The sequence below is a fragment of the Elephantulus edwardii genome, unplaced genomic scaffold (genome assembly GCF_000299155.1).
Source record: "Elephantulus edwardii isolate Elephantulus edwardi_28Jun2011 unplaced genomic scaffold, EleEdw1.0 scaffold00018, whole genome shotgun sequence".
NCBI classification, from domain to species: Eukaryota; Metazoa; Chordata; class Mammalia; order Macroscelidea; family Macroscelididae; genus Elephantulus; species Elephantulus edwardii.
The window spans coordinates 25,958,785-25,965,287 of record NW_006399768.1 but is presented as its reverse complement, the minus strand read 5'-3'; the positions used below and the strand labels follow the sequence as shown (position 1 = coordinate 25,965,287).

General features: G+C 36.7%; 1 pseudogene; it reads left to right on the top strand.

Moving 5' to 3' along the window:
- LOC102864391 overlaps positions 1-6,503 on the top strand; it is a 44,109-nt pseudogene that overhangs the window by 21,262 nt on the left and 16,344 nt on the right.

Genomic DNA, 6,503 nt, shown 5'->3' with positions numbered 1-6,503 from the left:
TACTGAAGGCTGCAGTCCTTGACCCTTCGCAGCAAGTGCATGAGGTCCTCCTCAGTTTCAGCAAGCAAGGTTGTGTCATCTGCATAACGGAGATGATCTATTAACAATCTCCGTTATGCAGATGACAGGAGTTGTGCTAGCAACTCAAATATTTGAATCCCCCAGCTGCTCCGTGGAAGAGACATGGGTGATCTCCTCCTATGTGAGGTTCCACCTTTGCAAATCTGTTGAAGGATCACCTTTGAGTCACTGCTGTGCTAAGTTGGGCTGCGAGTTACTGGCAGAGATCTGTTAGAGAAGGGACTCAAGCAAGATCCTGGACAGTAGCATCCTGCGCTCAGCCCTAGATGCTCCTGCCTCTCTTACTCTCCTTTGACTCCAAGTGTTCGCAGTCTGCACCATCTTAGGTATATACTGGACACACTCACCTGTTCATCTTCAGCTTGCAACTTTTCCCTGAGCTTCCATCCTCCTTTCAAACTGTGACAAATGCTGATTCCTGCAAGTTCACATACCTGAAAATGAACTCATGATTTTAATTCCTCTCCTACCCTAGTTGTGACCCTCTTTCTTATTCATTTCCTCTTACTAACAGACTGCTTTCTAGTTTGCTTCTCTTTCTAAAAGCAACCTGGGAATCATCTTGAACATTTTCTGTCTCTGCATCTTCATTTTGTCAGTCCAAAATGAAATGATCATCATGGATTAAACTCTAATTTCATTTCATTCAGATTCAAGAATAAAAACAATACAGAAAAAAAGAATATTTTCAAATTAACTATGACAACATAGTTGGATTCTAGCCAGGTAGTCTTAACTGAAAGGAGGTTTTTTTGTTTATTTGTTTGTTGCGTTGGTTTTGGTTTGAGTGTATATATATTTCTCAAAAAATATTTTTTTTTCTGGTTCTAAGATAATTTTAGCTAGTTCAAAGCAAATTGACAAATCATCTATGTACAAGTTCCTAGAACCATGGCTTGGCCAAGGACTTCTAACAAGGTATGTCTGCATAAGTTTGTAAAATTATCTCTTAGAACCAGTTACTTCCATATGTAATAAGGTAGCTTTTCTGTAGAAATACTGAACTGGCTAGAATTAGAGGAGACTTTGGAAGAAGAAGACTGGATAAGAGTGAAACTTTGACAGAGAGCTTTGACAAACAGGAGTCTAGGACATTTGGCAATCTATAGCCACTGGGTTAAAAATTATTACTACAGTGTTCAGGATTAGGAAATTCTGAATTTATGAGTGCAGTAAGGCAGATGAGAACTTTAAGCAAGGACATCTTAAAAATGCACATGGTCAGCCTTTGTTCATGGAGAAATACGCACATGTTTCTCTGTGTCTTTCATAATATATGAGTTTGATAATATATAAGGAAAAAAGTTCTTTTTCCTAACATATTCTCTGTTTATGTTAAAAAAGATAAAAAAATATAATCAGCAACAGAGAAGTGCACTGAGCACAGTAAGCTCAACTTTTCAACTGGCATCAAGAATTGGAGGGCTGCCCTCCAAGGAAGAATCTAGTAAGAATAAAACTAGGACCTCTGTAGGGAATGTAGAGGATTCCAACTCAGAGAGGCTAAGGTGAAATCATGGAGCTTTTGATAATGCATGCTGTTAGCAAATTAAATATATAAATGTTCAGCTGTAAAGGGCATTATGATGAGTGAAATAAGTCTTTCACCAAAGGACAGCTATTGTGTAAATCTACTGTTCTGAAAAGCTAGAGAAAAGTTTACATACAGAAAGAGTCATTCTAATATGATCACCAGGGAGGGGAAAGGGAGAAGAAAGCAAATTAGTAGGCAATAAAATGTTATTAAGTTGGGTGAAAGGAAAGACAATATAGAATGATCAGACAATGTGTATATTATAAGTGATAGTATGAAGGGGGGAAACTCTCAATATGTGCTGCAAACTTTCACTCAAATCAGAGTAAAAAAAATTCAGTTGTTAGGAACACTATTTAATCTATTAGTAATGTAACAAACGCCCAAACATCTACATTATATAACTATGTATGAAAATTATATATCATTTTCTTTTGTCATTCTGAACAATTCAATGTGTCATTCTTAGAATTGGTAGCATAAATAGTTTCAAGAAAGTTTTGTTTAGTTAGCTAGATTTATGCTTTAATTGCTTTGCTTTGAGTGTTACTTGTTTTTAAATGCATAACCCCTTATATTTCTAGTACTGGAAACAAATGGCGCAACAGGAGGAAAATGCTAACACCTACCTTCCACTTCACAATTCTGGATGATTTCTTAGATGTTATGAATGAACAAGCAAATATATTGGTTAAAAAGTTTGAAAAACATGTTGACAAAGATGCATTTAACTGCTTTTTTGACATCACTCTCTGCGCCTTAGATATAATCTGTGGTAAGTCACAATGCTTTGTAAAGGTCTAATGACAAGCTAATATAGTTCAAGTAGAAAAGACCATTCAGTTGGGAAGATCAATCAGGAGGTCCTGGATTCATTGAGTTGGTCTCACTGCTAAATGAGAACACTGAGCTGCAACAGGGTCTTCTGGAGATAGGGGCAAAGTCACAAGAAAATAAAAGGAGAACCAAAACCAGGAAGCAGACAAAACAAGAGGTACCAGAGAAGGGGGAAGGTGGAGTAGAAAAAGTGTAAAATATATACAAACAGAAGAGATGCTTTTTTAAAAGCATCACCCACTGCAAAACAAATGCAAGATATGTACATGAATTAAATGAAACCTTCTCACCCATGTTTTATAGAAACAGCTATGGGAAAGAATATCGGTGCTCAAAATAATGATGATTCCGAATATATTCGTGCAGTTTATAGGTAAATGAAAAATTTTCAACTATTTTTAAAATTATTATTGATTTGAACCTTTGAAAGGTCTTGCTTATGATTTTTATCATTTTGATCTCGGTTGTGCCCTTTTAAAATTTTTTTATTGCTATTTTAATGGAATTTACAGTAAACTTGGATTTCTGTTCAATAATAGTTGCACATTTTCCTCCTTACCCATCCTAGTTCGGTTTTCTATTTAAAAAGTTTCTTTCATTGTTGCACAAATTGTGCCCTTTTAAAAAATTGCTTCAAGCGAAATACTAAAATTTAGCCTAGTCTTTTAGACATTTAGAGGGATGATTCGATAATTTATGGTACATCCAGGTTATGTCATGATTTATAATCATTGTTTGATATTACAGGGCTGGAGGGAGCTCTGATGGTATAGTCCATAGGGAAGCTGCACTGCTAACAGGAGGGTGGTGCTTCTCTGTGGGTTCTAGTGCACCAGGTACTCTGTGGGAGAAATATAGGCATTCTCCTCCCATGCAATTTACAGCCTCTAGAAAACCTTCAAAGGGTCAGCTGTGAGTTGATTCTTACTCCACGGCAATGAGTTTGATAAAATGATAATGTAAATATATTTTCTATATTATTACCAGAAAGCATAAAAAGTATTCGTAGCAAATACTGTATAAAAAAACCATTATTGTAGAATGAGTATGAGGATCCAAGGCAGGCATGGTAGATGCAGCGTAAGGAGGGACAGGAAGGGTCATCACAGGGTCACACAATTTGATGAGGGAGGGAGGGTAAAGGAAATGGGAAAGATCGGGGTGAAAAATGGTGTATACAAACTCTGTAAATAAACCAACATAAAATAAAAGAATAATTAAAAAGAAAAGTATTTCTAAGTGGAAAAACTATCCAAAGATATAGGAAGACACTATATAAGAATGTTAGCTATGACCGTCATTGCTGCTTTTTATTGTGGTTTGCGTGTTCTTTATTCTGCTTTCCCCTATCTTCTATGCCGACTGTCCATTGGTTTTGTAATTTAAACAATTGATTTTACATGGAAAGCCGTTTTTGCTTATCCAGCTATTAAGAAGCTAGGACACCTATTCTATCTTCATTTTTATTAATGTCAGTATTTTTTTAGCATTTCAGATCAACTTAGTTCATTGTCTTCAAGTTGGAACCAACTCATAGTTATCCCCAGTGGGTTTGCAGAGGCTGTAAATCACACAGGAGGAGATTGTCCATCTTTTTTTTTTAATTATTAAATTTTATTAATTTTAATGAACACGTACAGAGATTTTGGGTTTTCATTCATTCATTGTTGCACTATTTTCTCTACCCTCCTCCCCAGTTAGTTCTTCTTCCCCCCCCTTGAAAGTCTGTTTTAATTGTCCAATTGTCACAGTGCTTGTCAAAGCCAGTTCTGATTAGAGATTGTCCATCTTTCTCATGAGGAGAAGCCGATGGATTCAAACCATCTTCCTTAGGGTTGGCAATACAATTTATTAATCACTGGACCACGAGACCTCACTACTGAACATCTGTGAGTGTCAGTCATTGTACACGTTGCTTACTATCATTGCTGAAGTTGTTTACTAGTTGAAGTTGTCAGTCTCTGTGGCATAATTTCTCTATCAAGTAGTCCCCATGTGTGAACAGGATTGCTCCATAGGTTTTTCAAGGCTGTCACCTGTTGGAAGCAAATCACCGAGCTTGACTTTGCAAAGCACCTCCAAGTTCCAAGGGTTAACTTTTCATCAGTAATTAATCACTTAATTGTGAACCACTCAAGTACTCCATTAGTTATATGTAGTTGTGTGTTTTCTAGTCAATTCTAACTTGTGGTAACACTCTAAGGCATAGTTGAACTGCCCTTTGGGTTTCTAGGATGCTAATCTTTACAGGAATAGATTACTAGATTTGGTTTTGGTTTGTTTTGTTATGTTTTATTTTAATCTCTGTTCCACTGTACCACTGATGGGTTCCTACCAGAAAAGTTTTGTTAGGAATTGAGCTGTTGCACATCCTGGACTCCTTCACTAGTTATATTTAAAACAAACAAAAACTACTCTGAATCCACTGCCATCAAGTTTATTGTAACTGCGATAACTTTATAGAACAGAGCGCAACTGTGACGTGGTGCTTCCAAGGCTGTAAATATTTATGGAAGCATATTGACTAGTCTTTCTTCCACAAAGAAGGTGGTGGTTTGAAACTGACAAACTTTTAGTTAGCAATCCAACACTTAACCCACCACAGAACCCTTCCCTAGTTACATAATGGCACACAAAATAGAATAGTTTAGGTGATAGGCAATGGACTAATAAATACAAACTTGCCGATTATGATGACTGCTTAGAAAGGAAAGATCAAAGTGATATTAGAGATAAAATTGGAAGTAAGTTCTACAAATTGTGTGACCTGGAAGGCCTCTCTGAGGGGTTGTAATCTAACTTCATGATGAAGGAGGGAATCATGCAGAGATATTTCTGCTGTTACTGGAAGTGATGAGGGATGAAAGACAGCATGTCACAGAGATGTGTACTTAATGAGTCTTTTCCCGCAGATGAAGGTAACTAATGTTTTTATTTCGGATTGATGGCCATTAAAATAAGTAAATAATCCAGTTCCCTAAGGGCAAATATTGTATGATTTCACTAATATAAAATACATAGACGAGGGATATGTATGGAGATTATAGTTTAACAGTGTTAACCAGAGGCAGGAAAGACAAGAGAATGTGGGACATCATTGATTACATAGCATGGGGTTTTGTTAATGGACATGAAAAAATTTGGCGGTGAGTATTGGTGATTGTATGAGAAAATGAAGCATTTTGTGTTATTAAATTGTACACATAAAAATTTTTGAGTTGGCAGATTGTATATTATCAGTGTTTTTACAACAATGAAAAGAGGTACATTTCATCTTAAGTTTCCCAGGAGCTTTGAAAGCTACTGTTGAAGAACAAAAACAAATGGTTGGCTAGTCAGGAAGCTTGAAAAGGATTCTGCATTCTTCATTGTGACCCATTATTGTGGTTCTTTTTTCCATGCACTTCACTGGATGATAGCCCATGCCCTTACCATTGAGCATAAAATACAGGAGGTTCTCCTATCCTCTAAGATTCAGCAGCAGCAGCATTACCGTATGTTTACCTAAGTCAGGAAACAAATAGAAGGTGTTCCAGAAACAAGCATTTCTGAATAGCTAATGTATTTTTACCCCATTTGTAGAATGAGTGACATGATACTTCAAAGAATAAAGAAGCCCTGGTATTGGCTTGAACTTTGGTATCTTATGTTTAAAGAAGGAAGAGAACACAGAAGGAGTCTCAAGATCCTACATTCTTTTACCAACAATGTAAGTGTGTGAAATAGAAAGATTAATGTTTATGGACTTGAATTATTTCATCCTCTCAAGAAAATCTAATAACCTTTATAAACTGCCTAGTGACTAGAAATATATCACAAAGATAACAAATTCTGTCACGTGTATAGAACGGCAAGGTAGAATTTTTATTGTTGTTATGTGCCATCGAGTTGCTTGCGACTCTTAGCAACCCTATGTACAAGAACCCTAAAAGCCGTTCTATTCTGTGCCAACCTCGCCGTCCCAAACACACTCATTCCCACCACTCCACTCACAGAGTTGATCCATCTTATCGAGGGTCTTCCTCTCCTGCGCCGTCCCTCCACTCTCCCA